The following is an 18,108-nucleotide window of genomic DNA, read 5'->3' as shown; positions in this document are numbered from 1 at the left end:
CTCCCCTATAGTTCTCACTTCTTTTTCAGTTCTTTACTATATTATTCTCCTTTTACTTATAATACCATTTTACAACTCACTTTTAAACTCTAGCATCATTTCTTCTATAATTCTATTTGATCTTGTAAGCAACCTGTTTTCTTTGAGGTCTTGCTTGTGGGTGTTTTTGAATTATTATTCTGAGTTTGTGTCCTGGGCATCCTTGGCCTCATAATAACTTTTTATCTTTTTGTTTGTTTGTTTAGTCTTCTTCCAGTGACCTGCAACCTGAGCTTTGTGGGCCACAGGGCAATAGATGTGAGAGCCTCTGGTGCCAGGTCTCTTAGGGCAGGAAGGGATTTCAGTTTAGAAAAAAATGAGGGAGTCATGCTGGCCTTGCTATGAGCTCTTTTGGGCCTGAGTCTGTGATCTTTGCCCCTCTGTAAAACCCTTTCCCTGCACTGCATTCATGGGCCCAGCACTGACTCTAAAACCTGCTCTGGGCAACTGCTGGGGGTTCTGGATACTAGATCTGTGCTCCAGGCCTGAGCTGCTACTCTGGGAGGGAGTCTGAGTCCATCATATCCTGTGAGTTGATTTAGCATTGAGTACCCTTCTTAGTGGCCTCCTTGTTATTGGCTTAGGTCCAAGGAGTCCAAAGGCTGTGTTGGTGAGCACCCTAGCTGACCTACTTAAGAGCCCTAGGTACTGAGTTCATGATTCCAATACACCTCTTCCCACAATTCCTGCCCCGGTCACTTGTCTATACGTTGAATTTGTGACCTTGGACTGAAAAAAAAATGACTCACCGTAGTTTCTTTTTTGGTCATTGTTGGGGTAGTTGTGGAGGACCTGTACTGCTTCCTCCTTGAAAGCTGGCTCTATTCCTTTTAACATATTTAACAGTGACTTGGATGTCTTGCTTACCAAATGTGCCCAGGAATCTGAGAGAGATAAGTCACAGATTTGAGAATAGAGTAAAGTATTCAAAGACATCTTGACAGGCTTGAATGTTGGACCAAGTTGAATAAGATGAGATGTGATAAGGGTAAATGTACAGTTTTATCCTAGGGCTCAAAAACTAAACTTTGAACGATGAGACAGACTTGGTTAGACAGTAGTCGATGTGAAAAATAGCAAGGTTTTAATACATGGCTGCAATGTCAGCTCTGTAGATGTTGTGGCATCCAACAATGATCCTATCCTAGGAGAGATATAGTGACTAAAATGTAGGTGGCAAGAACTCCACTGTCCTCTGTCCTGCTCAGATCACTTAGGGAGTACTCTTTTCAGTTCTGGTCACCACATTTTAGGAGAGATATTAATGAAGGTACAATGGAAGATGACCACGCTAGTGAGGATACCAGAGACAATGCCATATAAGTTAAAGGAACTAGGAATGTTTAGCCTGAAAAATAAGAAGCTGATTGAGAGAGCACGTGAGCTGTCAGTAAGTTTTCTGTTGGGCTGTCAGGTAGAACAGGGTTTACACTGGTTCTGTTTGCTTCTAGTTCTGCCTTTTGGGGTCAGTAGGTGGAAATTGCAGAGGAGCTGATTTTGTTTGAAGACAAGGAGAAAAAAAAAATCAATGGCATCATTGCCAAGCAGTGGTGATGAAGAGGGATCAATAATTGCCAGCCCCTATGCTCATGTTCTCACCTCTCCTGCCATAACCTTTGAATACTCTCTCTCTCTCTGCATACATATATGTGTATGTGTACATATGTACTTGTATAGTATACATTTAGATAGGTTTTTTTTAATAAAAATGTTAGAAGGCTATAATAGTAAGGTATTGGCATAGAACATTTGAAAACAGACCACATCTTCATAGTCATACAGTTGACTGAAAGGTTCAGAGAATACAATATCCTACTATATTTATTGTTAATTTTTAAGAAGCATTTGACTATAAGCCAAACAGCCTTAACAAGGTGCAACCTATGCACAAGTTAAAGTCGTACAAGATTCTCCGATATGGCAATAACTTTGTCCTAGAATCATCTTATTATCCCTATTAAGTGAAACAACAAACAAGGAGACAGATGTTAACCAAAGTGTTGACTGCTGTTGTGAAGGATACTCAGAACAGACTCCAAATGTCAGAAGGATTCCTCACAAAGGGTGAGGTTCTTCAGCGTCTCCTGCTTGTAGATGACATTGTTCTGACTGCTTCCAGCTGTGCAATGTGGGAGCGTTAAGGCATCCTGAGAATAAGACAGGAGGCAGCATGTGCCAAGTGGATGAAAGCACCCATCATTCTTTTCCCTCAGACCCCAGTAAAGACAGCTCAAGACCATGAATCCAAGAGCCCCAGGAATAACACCCTCCAGGCCCCCAGACCTGCTCGGCCCCTACAGCCACCATCCAGGAGAATAACACCTATGGAGAAGGGTCGTTTTCTATCCCCCCATTGCCACCACTAACCCCAACTTCCATTTACCCTGGTGGATAAGCTCAAGAGCCTGAGCAATAGGGACAACCAGGCCTGCGCTACTATTGCCCCTGAAAGTAGTCATCCAGGGAAGCAAATCCTGTGGGTAAGGATCCTACCGTCTCCACCACAGACAAGCTAGCCTAGCAGTCACGTCCTGGCACCTGGAGAAAGAAACAGAAGGTGGCATGTACCAGGCAGGTCAAGACACCACCACCTCTCCTCACATCTAGGTGGAGATAGCCTAGGACTGTGAGCCTAAGAGCCACTGGAATTGCAGTGTCCTCCCCCTACCCCAGACCACCAGCTCTGCTTCCAACCTGGCTACCAGAACCATCTCTGGGGAAGCAACCCTTGTGGAGATGGGAGCAGGTGTGCTCTCTGCCTCCTCAGCAGTCATCATCAAATAGTTCAGCCTCAGAAACAGATAGGACTTTGACCTCGTATCCACACCGAGGGTGTTATATCACTCTGTATTCTGCATATCCAGAATCTTGTGTTCAGTTACAGGGCTCACATTTAGGAAATGACATGGACAGACTGGTGAATGTTCAGAGTAGAGAGATGAGGATGGTCAAGGTTCCAGAAGTCATATCATATGTGTATTTGGCTGGACTATGGACATTTTTGTGGTGTTATATTATGTGTCTAGAATTTAGAATGCACTGTCTCTTTACTGCCACTTCCTAGAATCCCCTTGTTGCCTTCCCAGCACAGTTCAGACACCACTTCCCCTGTGAACTCTCCTCCAATCTCCCCGGCTTCTAGTATTGTTGCCCCCATCACCTAGCATTTATTTTGTACATATTTCAATGTCCCCAGGTTTTCTCCTTCCATGTAATGTGAGCTGCTTGAGGGAGGGCTGTTTGTTTTTGTGACTGTCTCCTCAGCCCGGATGGTCCACCTCATAGCAGCTACTTCATGAATGTGCCTTCATCGAACGGAGAAGAGAAGCCGTAGAGGGGGACATGAGAACTGTCCTGCCGTATTTGAAAGGCTGCCATGTGTGTTGAGCTTTGTTTTGCTTCTCGCCAAAGAGCAGCATTAAGGGCAAAGGACTGAAGCTGTAGAGAGGCAATTTCAGGCTTAAGGGAATGCTTACCTTCCTTGATAATTAGAACTGTTCAGAAATGGAGCTAACTGCCTCAGAGAGGAGGTTTCCTCTTGCTAGGAGTCTTCAACTTGAGGCCAGATGGAAGGAAGGATATAACATGTTCTTGTTTGGGAAAAGATGGTTCAGGTGTTAGATCTGTTTCAGAGCCAGCAAGGACTTTAGGGTACATTGAGTTCAAGGCTCTCATTTTACAGAGGTGAAAACTGAAGTCTTAGGTGATGTGACTTGCCTAAAGTCACATAGGGAAAGCCAAAATTTTAACCTAGGTCTCCTGATTCCTAGCCCAGCCCTCTTTGCATCATATTGCACAGTCTTCAGCTCTCTTTCCACTATGAGATTCTTTGAGCTTGGACCTGGGATTGTTTTCATTTTTTTCCCTTTAAACCCTTATAAATGAAAGCATACCAACACCAAATCAGTTTACTACTGCCAGGTGTGTTCTGAGCCGCCCTTTTCTTGCTTCATCGTCATCTCTGCTCCTTCTTGCATCCTATCCATAAGTTTTACTTGATGATTTTTACTCTAGTGAGGGAAATAGCAAGACTGTAAAAGTTGCATATATGTGACCCCTGTCCATCACAAGGAGAATCTTTTTAACTCAGGCCGGTGTTTTGTCTTGATGTTGATTTAAATGCCTGGGAGCTTATTTGGGAAGTGCAGGAGAAACTTTATTTTTAAAATGAGATCATGTCCATAAATCCACTCAGGGCCTTGGTGGTCAATGTCTGATTAACTTCACATCTCTGTATTTTGTGTGCTTAGTCTATGAATCAAGAAATTAGTCCTTTAAGAAATTTTTTTTCAAATCTACCCACCCTACCTTGAGATGATCTAGTAAGTTCATCTTTGTTGTTTTGGGGGTGGGAGGGACGGTTGGTGTAAATTGTAAATGATGCTTTTGCTTTATGTTAGGTTCTACTTTTAAAAGTATCTTTTCTTTGGCATGATGATGTATTGACATTGGTTTGCAGAAGTTTATGGAGAGGTTAAGTCCCTCCCAGCAGCAAAGGACCTTTAGAAATACTTATTGACTGGACTTGATGAAATGGGGAAGTGATGGACCAAAGGATAGCTATAAGTTGGTTCCTCAGGCTGTTTCCAACGCCTTGGCTCCAAAAAACAGGACAATCTCTACCTTTAAGAGAGCTCACCTTCTTTTGTGGGGCTTACAAGATGTACACCAGTGAGTAAATACAAAACAAATGCAATGTAATTAGGGGGTGGGGGCTTGGGCACCTGCAGAAACCAGGACAGGCCTTTTGGAATGTAACCTCAAAGAAAACTGGAGGTTTCAAAGGAGGGAAGGCATTCTAGGCTTGGAAGAACCCATGCATGTAGGCAGGACATGCGTTGTCATGTTGAGGGAACAGAAAATAGACCACTTTGGCTGGAAAACACAGTGTGTGTAATTTGTCTAGAAAGATAGTTTGAAGTCAAATTGTGAAGAGTTTTTAGTTGCCCGAGTTTCCATTTTATCCTGTAGGTGGGAGGAGCATTGAGACTTCTCAAAAAGAAGAAGGACGTGATCAGTATTGTACTTTAGGAATATCAGTTTAGTGGCTGTGTGGAGGATAGATTGGAAAGTTAGTCAACAAAAATTGATTATGTTCTTATCACATGACAGGCACTGTGCTTAACACTAGGTACACAAAGAAAGGCAAGAACATAGTTCCTGCCCTCAAGGAGCTATCATTCTGATGGGATGACTCAACATGTAAATAACTATGTATGTATAATATATATCCAGTGTAAATGAAAGGTCATCTCAGAGGGGAGGCACTAGTGTGTGAGTCTTGAAAGAAGCTACAGAATTAGAGAAATGCAGTACAAAGGCATAAAGATGGGAGATGGAGTGGCTTGGCTGAGGAACGCCAACGAGTCCGGCATATCTAGATTGTAGAGGACATGGAGGAAGTAAAGTATAAGAAGACTGGAATGGTAGGAAGGGACCAGGCTTTAAGTGCCCAAACAGAGGGTATTATATTTGCTTCTGAAGGTAATAGGGAGCCACTGGAGTTTATTGAGGAGGGGCATAATGTGGTCAGACCTGACCACATTAATTTCATTAGGAAATTCACTTTGGCAGCTGAGTGGAAGATGGACTGGAGTGGGGAGAGAAGAGTCTGGATGCATGGAGACCAATTAGTCTATTGCGGTGGTTGAGGTGACAAATAGCGTTAGTGTGGTGGCTATGTGAATGGAGAGAAGGGGATGAATATTAGAAATGTCAGGGGGGTAGAATCAACAAGACTTAGGCCTGAAACATCAATGGACTAAACCTCACAAAACCTCACTTACAGATGAAGTAGTAGTTTTTGTAGGATTAAATTAAAGAATTGGAGTGCATAAAAAGGGTGATGGGAGGAAGAAAATAGAGGGGAATGTGTAGTGTATTCTAATTGTAAATGGCAAACAATGAAGGAAAAATAACTTCTATAGACTCTTAGGAAGAAATCAGCCTACAAGAGAATGGATGATGTGGCAAAGGGAGGGACTAAAGCAGCAGGAAAGAAGAACTATGAGAACCTAGTATGCAAATTTTCATGTTAAGATGGAGAACACAAAAGAAATAGAAAAATGCCTTCAAAAAGCTCATATAAAAACCTCAATGACCAAATAGAGATCTTATATAATATAATCCCAGAAAAGGAGATAGAACTAACTGTAGAGAAACTCCCAAACTCCCAGAGATCTTCCTGGTCCTGATGAATTTACAGGAGAATTCTGTTAAGCTTTTAGAGAACAGTTAGTATCAATATTATACAAATTATTCTCAAAAAAGAAAGTACTCTACCCGCATTCTTTTAGGAGATATAATCTCAGTACTTAAGTGAGGGAATGATAGATCAGTATCCTTCTGAATACAGATTGAAAATTTCACAATCCTGTTAAACAGACTACAGCAATTTATTAAAAAAAATTGTTCTGGCCAAGTTGGATGTATCCCAGAATGCTGCCAGGTGATACAATGGATGTAGTGAAAGACTGGAATCCAACATTGGCTAGGCAATTGGGGTTAAGTGACTTGCCCAAGGTCACACAGCTAGTAAGTGTCAAGTGTTTGGTCTGAGGCCAGATTTGAACTCAGGTCCTCCTGACTTCAGGGCCGGTGCTCTATCCACTGCGCCACTTAGTTGCCCCCTAGAAGCTTATAGGAGTATAAAGCAAGGACATACTCTCCTCACTATTATTTTATGTGGTTATGGAAATGCTAACCATAGCAATGACAAGAGAAAGAAATTATAGGTATATAGATAGGCAAAGGGGAGAAAAAACATCCTTTTTGCTGACAATAGGATGGTTTACTTAGAATATCCTAGGGAATCAGCAAAGACAGTTTTTGAGATAATGAGCAAAGTTAAGGGCTACAAAATGAATCACCAAAAATGAACAGCATTTCTATACAATAATAACAAAATCCAGGAGATAATAATAGAAAGGAAAATACCATTCAAAATAACTACAAAATGCACAAAATATTTGAATGTAAATCTACCAAAACACACAAAATACTTGAATAGATTCTATTGTAAAATATTCCTTAGGGAAATAAAAAAACCCCAGAACACCTTAAGTAGCTAGAGCAATATTCATTGCTCATGGCTAAGCCATGCCAATCAATTAAAAAAGACAGTAGTACTAAAGTTGATTTACAGCTTTAATGCTATACCAATCAGATCATCAGATGGATTCTTTATATTGACAAAATATGAACAAAATTAACTGGAGACAAAGTACAGCCTTTACCTAAGAAAAAGAATAACAAAAATAAATCTTAATTTAGAAAAAAATAATATTAGAGACAGGTAGAAGAAAATTTGAATCTAACTTTATAACTTTAAATGTGAATGGTTTAAACAACCCAATAAAATGAAAGAGAGTGACAGATTGGATAAGAAAACAAAACAAAACAAAAAAACACAATTACGAAGCAAAGGCATACACAGAATGAAAATGAGGGGCTGGACTATCCATCACATAAATCCAAAAAAGTAGAAGTTGCAATCATGCTATCAGACAAAGCAAAAACAAAAAATTTACAACATAAAAAGACATGTTGGAAGGAGTCATGGGAAGCAAACCAATATCGGTATTAAACTTATATGCTCCAAATGCCTTAGCATCTAAATACATAAAGGAAAAAAAAAAGAATTACAAGAAGACATAGACAATAATACAAAACCAATTAATTTCCCTTTCTCAGTTAAGGATAGGTTTAGCAGAATGATAAATAAAAGAGAAAATACAGAATTGAACAAATTGCTGGAGAAACTAGAACTAAAATACTTAAGGCATCTTGTAAACATGATTGCTTTGGAATGTATGTATTTTTCAAGACTATATGGAACTTGTACAAAAAATGACCACATATTAGGACATAGAGATATTACAAATAAAGCAGCAATAAAAAAGTAGAAATGTTAAATACATTAGTTACAAACCATAGAGCAATAAAAATGTAATAAGTTCAGGAAACATAAACAAAAGACAGATCCAAATTGAGCCTTAATGAAATCCTAAATAATGAATGGGTCAAAGAACAAATCATAGAAACAATATTTATGTGAAAGTGAATGATAGTGATGAAACAACATACCAAAATTTTCTGGAATGCAACTAATGCGGCCTTTGGGAGAAAAATTATATCCCTAAAAATGTATGTTAATAAAATGGAAAAGGACAGGATTGATGAACTAAATAAATGTCCATTTAAAAAAAATCAGAAATTAAGCCAAAAGAGAAGATATTTAAAATTAGAGGAAAAATATATAAATTGGAAACCAAAAAGACTTTAGGAATAATAAACAAAAATTAAAATTGGTTCTTTGTAAAGACCAGCAAAATTGATAAATCTTTAGCTAATCTGATTTAAAAATAAGAGCAGAGCAAATCAAACCAACAAAGTCAGTGGGAAATCACAAAGGGAAATCACAACAATGCTAAAGGAAATTTATAATACAGCACTCATTTTCAGTTGTTTTGTGGTAGTTCATTTTAGTTACATTATTGTAGTCATGTATATTATTTTCTAGTTCTGCTTACTTCACTTTGCATCTGTTAATATGCAATGGGGAAAAACTAGAAAATTTCATACTAAATATAGGAGTGAAGCAAGCATGCCCTTTTCTCCTGCTGTTATTTTACGTAGTTCTAGAAATGACAATAAGACAAGAGGAAGAAATTAAAAACATAAAGATAGGCAAAGAGAAGACAGTACTATATTTATTTGCCAATAACATGATGGTTTACTTAGAAAATCCCAGGAACCAACCAATAAACTAATTGAGACAAAAACTTCAAGAAAGTTGCTGCCTATGATATAAGCGTGCAAAAATTAACAGCATTTTTCTTTAATAAAACAACAAAATTCAGCAGTTTATAATAGAAAGGATTAATTTAAAATAAATATTCATAAGTGCATAAAATATCTGGGAATCAATCTACCAAAATACAGTCAGTACCTGTATAACTACAGTTGCAAAATGTTCCTTAAAGAAATAAAGAGCAAGCTAAATTACTGAAGATATATTGTGTGCTCCTAGCTGTGTCATACCAACATAATAAAAATTGCATTACTACTAAAGGTTATTTACAGATTTAATGTAACTAATCAACCTGCCAAAGGGATACTGTATAGAACTAGAAAAAATTGTAACATTCATTTGGAGAAGCAAAATGTCAAAGGAAGTAATAAAACAGATAGGAATAAAGTAGAGCAACACTTCTAGGCCTCAGACTGTATTATAAAGCAGTGATCTTGAAAACCATATAGTACTGGTTAAAAAACAGAAAACTTTCTCAATGTTTTAGTTCAGTAGACTAGACAAAGAAGGATCAGAAATAATTACACTCAATAACTCAATGTTTATAACCCCCAAAGCATGAATTACTTAGAAAATTACTCTCTATTTAACGAGACTTGCTGGGAAATTTATTAGAAAACACTGTGGCAGAAATTAGGTTTAGACTGGCATATACTAGCATATACTTACTCCATATACTAGAATAAATCCAAAATGGATACATGACCTGAATGTGAAAGATCATGTCATTTTTAAAATTCAAAATGAGGTCAGCTTCTGGCATGAGCTGCAGCAACAGCCCCAACCCACCTCTTTTTTTTTTTTTTTTTTGCCTCAGTCACCCAACACTCAGAAGTCAGCCTGAGCCCGGCAGCTGGTAGGCTTATCCGGCCAGGCATGGTTTGTGAGGGATAACAGCTGGGTGCGTACTGCACTCTCTGGGTTTCTGTTGCTGCCACCGGGCACTGTTGAGGTGAAATCCAACTTGGCCTTGGTGCCCTCAGCTGCCACCATGGTGGCCAAGGACTAATCCTTCTACTTCTTGGTCAAGAAGGCAAACTATGCTCAGAAAGCACAGACAGCTAGCTGCTCAGCCAAGGATATGGATGAGCTGAGTGACATATGGACAGGTCAGACCCCTGTCCAGAGTCACATCACTGGCAAACTACTCCATTGAAGAAATTCAGTCAGACCCTTCTGTGTTCAATCAGCTTCCATAGTGACTTGCCTTGATATACTTATCCCGTGATCTGGTCCAGAAATGTGGCTCTTGAGAGCACAAAGCAAAGGGACAGCAAACTACGTCAACCAGATGCTTACCTCAAAGGAGGTCAAACACCAAGAGGAAATCTTTGAGCTTTCCCAGTGAGAAAAAAACTTGAAAAAAATGCCTATCATGATCCCACGCTTAAATTCTTCATAATGACAGAACAAGAATTAAATCATATTTTTGGGAAACTGGACTTTCTAATCCTTCTGCACAAAGATCTCTTTAGTTAGCTTTGAGAAGTCAGGAAAAAGTACAGATCTACCAAGTACATTGGCCCTATTCTGATGGCAGTGCTGCCATGTCTTGGCTCAGACAATAGCTACTGCGGCAACTAAATCATGCCAAATCATTGCTGGATCACGAGAAGTAGGATGAGGTGCAGGATTCCCTCCAGTGCTTTTTGGAGTCACCCTTCAGTTGGAAGCTGGACCTCTCAAATTTCTTCAGTATTCCCAGAAGTTGACTAGTGAAGTACCTTTTACATCTCAGAGATATATTGAGGCACTCTTAATTTTTTTGTTGTTTGTTTATTTTTTGCTTAGGCAATCGGGGTTAAGTGACTTGCCCAGGGTCACACAGCTAGTAAGTATCAAGTGTCTGAGGCCAGATTTGAACCCAGGTTCTCCTGACTCCAAGGCCAGAGCTTTATCCACTGTGCCATTTAGCTGCCCCTGAGGCACTCTTTAAATGATAACCCAGACCAGCAACACTCAGAGGAGGCCATAAATATCATTCAGGGGATTGTGGCTGAGATCAACACCAAGATAAGAGAATCTGAATGCCGCTATTATGAGGAGAGGATGATCTTTCTCAAAAAAGGATGGAAGGACTTATTGATTGACAGCTCCTGGCTACCGTGTTGCCATGGTGAACTGAAGAACAACAGGGGTGTGAAGCTACACCTCTTCCTGTTTTAAGAAGTGCTTGTCATCCCAAGAAGTGACTGTGGCTACCAAGTCTACCAGAAGCCAGTTCATGTGAAGGAAAGACTGTCTGCCAGAGGACCTACAAGACGGAGAGGTGCACCTGGTGGCTCTATCCAAGGCACCTTCAACAACAGTAATCAGCTTCAGAGCCAGTCTCACTCCCTGCTGCCAGTGACACCTTCAACAACCAACAGTGGCTTCATTGTATCCATCAAGCTAAAGAGACAGCTCTCAGTGCCATGGGCCAGGCTGGGATGCCTTCTAGGGCCAGGAGCCTTCTCTACTTCCTGCCCTTCTCAGTGGAAAGACCACGCTGGAGCAAATGGACTAGTCAGGCAGTAGCATGGACATGATTGAGGTCAGCCTCAACGGTGAGTATGTGGAGCAGATGAATTCTTGTGGTGGGAACTGCAAAGAGAGAGCAGCATTTGACAGGAACCTCTCTGTCCATCCCACATCTGCACCTGTACAGTGTTTGCATTCTACAAATGCAATGGTTTTGGAGAAGCCCTTTTTGACACCTTTCTGATGGTATCCAAGGCCCCTCGTCTTTGTCTTTTTGCCTGGGTTGCTGTAACTGCCGATCTGTAGGCTGGACCCTGCTGCCACATCATTTTGAGTAAAAGTTACTTTCAGTTGTCCTGCTGGGTGAAAAAGGAATATCAAAACGACTGAAGTTTCTTTAGGGCTCTTCTAGATAACCTGATACAGAAGAGGAAAGCAGGGGAGGGGGCAATGAGTTTCGCAGGTGTCCTAAGTAGTTCTTTGATGGCGGGTCATAATAATGTTTGAGAGACAAAGGCAGAACCAGGAAGAGTCGATGGCTTGGATTAACCTCAGGTCAATACCATGGTCTTGGACCAGAGAAATGACCAGACCACGTCACTAGGGATCCTGGGCAATGAATTTTCCAAAGGAGAGTAATGTAGTGAGTGTCAAGTAGGCCTTGTTCTTTATCCTTTTGTACCCACTAGATAGACACACCAAGACATGGAACCAAATGCTGATTAAATGCAGATCAAAACATGCTATTTTCACTTTTTTTTTTTGTTTTTTCTTTCTCATGGTTTTCCCTTTTGTTCTTTTTCTTCTTTCACAACATGACTAATGTGGAAATATGTTTAACATGATGCATAACCTATATCAGATTGCTTGCTGTCTTGGAGAGGGGAGGGAAGGGAGGGACGGAGAAAAATTTGGAACTCAAAATGTTATAGAAAATGAATGTTGAGGGGGCAGCTAGGTGGCGCAGTGGATATAGCTCCAGCCTTGGAGTCAGGAGGACCTGAGTGCAAATTTGGCCTCAGACACTTGACACTTACTAGCTGTGTGACCTTGGGCAAGTCACTTGGGCAACCCCAACTGCCTCACCAAAAAGCAAAAAAAAAAAAAAAAAATAAGGATGTTGAAAATTATCTTTATATGTAATTGGAAAATGTAAAATAGTATTTACAAAAAAAAAGAAAAGCTGATTAAAAAAGAAAAAAAAACCTTTATGATAGTGGTGATGGCTCTGTTTACATGTACAAGATAGGGAGAAAAAGCTTGGGAAGGTGAATTATTCTTCCTTGACCTTTAGGATCTGTGTTGGGAATGTTGGAATTGAAATCTATTTTCCATCTGGGAAGTCACCTCCATCCTTTGCCTCTGCCTCAGGACTAGCTTTGTTGTGGCCTGTCACCCTGTGCTTTGACCAGATTCATCTGTTTCCCAGATCCTGATTCATTCTGTAGTGGACTCGAAATGGGTCCCTCACCTGTGGCCCACCATCCTATGGAGGCTTGTCTCAAGGGCTCGAGACTCTTGCTCATCATCATTATTATCCTCAATTGGCAGGGCAGGATGGGTTGTGAGCTCTAAGTAAATATACTGAATATACTGAAATTCTTCTCCAGAGTGTAAACATTAAGGCTGAACTGTACAAAACTATACCCACACCAGCACTAGTAGTAATAATGCTAAGTTATTGCCAAAAATGGGTGGTTGGGTTGTTTTTTAAATTTTGTATGTGTTATAAGTTTACAAAAAAAGAGACAAATGTGTGGGTTTATCTTGTACATATCTCATGTTCATTAAAGAAATTTATGTGACAAGATAATCAGTGTGAAAAAACTAAGGCATAAGTACATTATTATTTTAAAAAGAAACAAACTATTGTTCTCAGTTTTACTCTGTAAAACCTATTTCTGTATTTATAGATTTTTAAGTAAGGTGAATTTTTTTTCTATTACAAATTTATTAAACATGATTTCTTGAGGAGAGCAGTCAATGTGTTGAGTAACAGCCTACCCACTGATACAAGCAGGCTCGAGGAGAGAGACTATTAAGAAGAGAAAGAATAAAACCATCCTTTGAGGAAACCATAGGCCTTGGGTAAGCCTGAGTGTTGGGCAAAGAGACAGCTCCAATTTGGCCCAGGAAAATAAAGGCATTGAAGGCTTGGATGAAGAGGAATGTTTTTGTGTAATAGTTTTAAAACTTTTCTGGAAGCACTTAAAATAAATTACATTAAGTGGAAAAACCGTTTTTTTTTTTTTTTTAATGAAGCTGATCATATACCTTTCACAGCTAGGGGTAAGGGGATGAATTCTTAACCAAAGAATGGATAAAAGAGATAATATAGATAAATTCAGTTAGATGAAACTGAAAAGCTTTTTCATGAACAAATGAATGCAACTAGAATTAGAAGGAAGTGGTTAGTTATTAGTGCACTAACCTTGACAGGATACAGGTTGTTTAGCTAACTGTAGCTGAAACGCAAGAGGAAGATGTCGTATGGCTTATAGAAATAGTTGCTTTTCGTGTACCCAGAAGCAGCATGACACCCTGCAGAGCAGGAAGGCCTAGATTCAAATTACAGTTGTGAGGCTCCAGTGAGGTGCTCTATGTAAAGCATCTTGCAAAATTGAAAGCACTATAAAAGCATCAGGTATTTCATGACAACCTATGTCCCAACATAGTTTATTTTCTCTATGTTCCTTATTGATGTGGTGCTAGGGACAGGGAAGTCAAGGGGCTGCCCGAGTTGATAAAGGATACTAACCTGGGAGCTGCTTATCCCACTAAAGACAAAGTGGGATAAGTGGTCAAAAGTTATTCGAAATTATTTAGAAAACACAGAATATTGGGATTTGAAGTAGCCTTAAGTTCATCTAATCCAAACCCCATCTGAACTATGAGTTTGGTGTGGAGCTTCCACACCTTAGGATTCCCTAACCCTGGTGCAGGTCACCATCTCCTGGGCAGCACTATCCTCCATCCACTGGATCTAGTCCAGGAAATCTTTGCCTTTGGCTTCAGGACTTTTTTCTTCACTACTGTTATAAACCCCTGGGAGCCAGAAATGTTTGGGGTTTAGAGACATTTTGTTGGACACATCCCAATGAACATGCAAATCCTCCCCCCTCAAAACTATGCTTCCTGAAAGAGTTAAGCAAAGCCAAAACTCCGTAAAAAGTCGCTTTCCATCTTAATGGTTCATTGTCTAAGGAAGAATGTGTGCTTTGACTTTAATTATTTGGTACCAATATTGCCCATGTCTTTGCTTTTTTTTTTGCATAATTTTATTTTTACTCTGAACTTAAAAACCAAAAAAAAGAGCATTTCCATATATACAGCAGAACATAAAAAGAAGATTGTATATGAAACCATAAATTGCATTTTATACTGCTTGCCTTTTTTTTAAAGGGATGTAATGATTTCCACACATTACTTTCAAAACTGTATTGCTTATCTTCTCTGCAGTGCATTTTCTCCTCTTTCTCCTTCAGGTTTATTGATATTTTTAAATTAAATTAATTTTTAAATTAAATTAATGAGAGAATATTACATTGAGAAGTGGGCTCTTCCCATGAGGGGCTCTTGGACAAAGAGATTATCTCTACACGTAGACCACTCCCAGCTTTGAACAATCTAATCAAAGAATTTATCCCCACCCAAATCTGAGTAGAACACAATGGGCTTCCTCACCTTATATTAAATTCCTTGTAAGGTTGAGTGGGGTTTGACCAAGTTTGAGGAGAGTTAATTCGATCTCATTATCAGTAATGTCCTTCAAGAGACTGGACTTTGAAATGAGGACTATAGAAAAAGGGGGAACTCTGGATGTCCCAAAATCACTGGTTATTAATAGTCATTTCTCACATCACCACTCCAGTATCTTTGCCAAGAAAACCCCAAATGGGCTCCCAAAGGGTCAGACACAACTGAAACGACCAAACAGCAGCAACATACCAGTTATGAGAGGGCCACATAGCTGTACACGCTCTTGCATAGGTTACATATAAATATATACACACATACATATACGTACATATATGCGCGCGCACACACACACACACACACACTCTTGGACTAATCTGGCTGCTTTTCCCATCTTTTTTTCTCTTTGGTGCCATTTCCATTTCTCTTATAAGCATTTCTCTGATGCCTGTAGTATGGTAGTTTCACCAGCCTTAATGGAGATAATAGTTTATTATAGCAATTTTTAAAAAATCTTTTCCATTTTTCTTCAGTTGCCCTTTTCCCACTTTCATTCTTAAATTCCTTTGGGATGCCTTTGTTAAGTTGCATGCCTTGACATGCTTCATGTAAACTAGTTTTACACTCTACTGCTTCTCTGATTTATGAGCCAATATTGCTCATAATTATCCATTATCCTACTTGATAATTTTTTACAAATGAGTTTGTATACTAAGCTGATATTGCGTTTGGCAGCCAGTTCTCCCTGTTTGACAAGTAAGTCAAATGTTTGCTGACTAAGGTGTTTTCTAACAATTTTTGGTCTCTTTGTGTGGCAGTTAATTTATATGTTGCCAAAAAAAGAGCCATTCTCCAGTTGATAAATGGTCAGAGGAAGGAAGGAAGGGAGGGCACAGGCATATGAACTGGTAGTTCTCAAAAGAAGCTATCCAAGCTATCAAGAGCCATGTGAAAAAATGCTCCAAATCACTAATAATTAAAGATACAAATTAAAGCAACCCTGAAATGCTATAGCATCCACATCAGCTTGGCAAAGTCAACAAAAAGGGAGAAAGACAAACCTTGCAGTGTGCTGCAAGGAAACAGGCATATTGATGGAACCATAAATTGGTCCAGCCATTCTGGAGCACCATTTGGTACTAGTCCAAAAAGTGCCTAAACCATGCATACCCCTTGACCCAGCTATATTTGTATTAGGCCTATTCCCCAGAGCAATCACAGAAAAAAGGAAAAGCACCAATATGTGCAAAAATATTTATAACAGCCCTTTTTGTGGTGGCAAAGAACTGGAAACTGAGTGCTATCAATTAGAAAATGACTGAACAAGTTATGATATATTCATGTAATGGAATATTCTTGTGGTGTAAGAAATGATGGAAGGGATGAGATTATAGAAACCTGGAAAGACTTGTATGAACTATTGCAGAGTGAGTCGAGCAGGATCAGTTGACCAATTTGTATTACCGCATTGTAAAGCCAAACAACATCGATAGGTTTCAGATCAATACAATCAGCCATGATTCCAGAGTACCAATAATGAAACATGTCACCTCCCTCTTGACAGGTGATGGACTCAAGATGCAGAATAAGACAGACATTTTTGGTTTTGGACAACGTGGGAAATTGTTTTCCCTGACTATGAATATTTGTTACAAGGGTTTGTTTTTCTGTTTTTCTTTTAAATGTGGGGAAGTGGGGAGGAGGGGAAGAAAATAAAAACTTATTAATTATAAAACCAAATGAAAGTTAAAAAAATTCATATTGGTTATATTTCTATGTAAAATCATCATAATCAGTGTCTATATCATCTCTTTTGTCCACTTTCTATTTTTGATGATGAATTACTCATGTAAGTAGTTCAGGATTGAGTTGTTTCAGTTGTATCATATTTCTCTCACGATTATTCTTCCTGCTTTTTACTAATTCTGATCTTCGCTCAGTGGTCTGGCTGTACATGGGCAGCTTATTCAGAGATAGCTTTCATATCAATAATGAGTCTTTTCCTGACAGAATATAATCTGTTTTGTCTTGTTTGATATTATTTGGTGCTCACCATGTCTAGTGTTCATTGATTCTTTTCTTGAAGGAAGTACAAACAGATACATGAATGTAACTGTAAATTTGCGCTTCTGTATAATCTTCTAATTAGCCTCTGATTCTTCCTTTGTGAGCTATGCTTTCTATCCATTTCTAACCACCCTTCCATGTTGCCATTTCCATAAAAGTCCTCAAATAGTAAGGGTGGGTGAATTCAGTTGGAAGGCTCTTTTATCAAGTTCTTCCTAAAACTTCTTTGCCTCTGTCCTAGGCAGCCCATCACAGCGTATGGGCTGCCTTGTTTTTCAGAGAGATTTTTTTTCCCCAGATACTTACCATTAGTAATGCAATATGTGATGACTAAATATCCCATGGAATAATGTGTCTTGTTGCCCTGAGCATAAGATAAACCCATTCCATCCTCTCATTTCTTTGCCTTCCCAAGACTTGCAGGCCATTCTTTTTTAGCTGCAACTTCTTCTTTCTTCTGGTGTGATTTATAATAAAAATTTCAAGACTAATATGATTTAGCTCCTTCAGCAATATGTCCACACATTCATGGATGTGGAGCTCTCATTTAGAGCACCAAAAGCCAGATGAAAGTTCATAGACAGCCTCAGGAGAGATATACATCTCTACCCTCTTTCCCTCCATTCTGCAGTAGAAGAGTGCCATGTAGAATCAAGGGGAATTTTTTTTATTTATTAATGGGTGGTTATGGCCAGAAAATTCATTACCATATGGCTAGACTGTTGATAATTACCTCTTTATACTTAGGTGGATGGGTCCTTGGAAAATAGACTCAGTCTGTTCTTAGGGCCAGACTGAAAACTTTCCCAACCTGCTGGAGTATATGTTTTGCTGGCATGGCTATCAAGATCTTGGAGATCACTCCCAGGCTGGGATGAAGCATTCTGTAGATGTGGTCTCAATGGGCCTCTGACAACAATACCTCTAGAAGGCACACTAGATGTTGTTATCCCCATTTTACAGGTAACAAAACTAGAACATAGGGTCATGAAATGACTTACTCAGGACCACATAGCTACAAAGTGTCAGAGTTA

At 39.3% G+C, this 18,108-nt stretch overlaps 1 protein-coding gene and 1 pseudogene across 1 annotated transcript in view; both read left to right on the top strand.

Moving 5' to 3' along the window:
- Positions 1-18,108, top strand: part of TESK2 (testis associated actin remodelling kinase 2) — a 149,525-nt gene that overhangs the window by 100,811 nt on the left and 30,606 nt on the right. The window lies entirely within an intron of this gene.
- The window catches only part of LOC114024824, a 12,450-nt pseudogene continuing 4,184 nt past the window's right edge, over positions 9,843-18,108 (top strand).

This window comes from Vombatus ursinus, unplaced genomic scaffold (assembly GCF_900497805.2).
Source record: "Vombatus ursinus unplaced genomic scaffold, bare-nosed wombat genome assembly UNPS02014825.1, whole genome shotgun sequence".
Lineage (NCBI taxonomy): Eukaryota > Metazoa > Chordata > Mammalia > Diprotodontia > Vombatidae > Vombatus > Vombatus ursinus.
The sequence above is the reverse complement of the archived record's forward strand: the minus strand, read 5'-3'. Positions and strand labels throughout refer to the sequence as shown.